Source organism: Sarcophilus harrisii, chromosome 5 (assembly GCF_902635505.1).
Source record: "Sarcophilus harrisii chromosome 5, mSarHar1.11, whole genome shotgun sequence".
Taxonomy (NCBI): Eukaryota; Metazoa; Chordata; class Mammalia; order Dasyuromorphia; family Dasyuridae; genus Sarcophilus; species Sarcophilus harrisii.
In genome coordinates, this window is record NC_045430.1 from 199084178 (window position 1) to 199084811 (window position 634).

The following is a 634-nucleotide window of genomic DNA, read 5'->3' on the forward strand; positions in this document are numbered from 1 at the left end:
TCTGGAGAGCAATCTGGAATTATGCTCAAAAAGTTATCAAACTGGGCATATCCTTTGATGCAGAAGTGTTACTACTGGGCTTATATCCCAAAGAGATCATAAAGAAGGATAAGGGACCTGTATGTGCCGGAATGTTTGTGGCAGCCCTCTTTGTAGTGGCTAGAAATTAGAAATTGAGTGGATGCCCATCAGTTAGAGAATGGCTGAATAAATTGTGGTATATGAATGTTAAGGAATATTATTGTTCTGTAAGCAATGACCAACAGGATGATTTAAGAGAGGCCTGGAGAGACTTCAATGAACTAATGCTGAGTGAAATGAGCAGGAGCAGGAGATCATTATATACTTCAACAATAATACTATATAATCTTCAATTCTAATGGACATGGCACTCTTCAACAATGATCTGAACCAAATCAGTTCCATGTGTTCAATAATGAATATAACCAGCTACATCCAGTGAAAGAACTCTGGGAAATGAGTGAAACACTACATAGCATTTCCAATCTCTCTGTTTTTGTCCACTTGCATTTTTCATTTCCTTCTCAAGTTATTTTTACCTTCTTTCTTAGTCCGATTTTTCTTGTACAGCAAAATAACTGTATAGAGTATTTAACATATACTTTAACATATT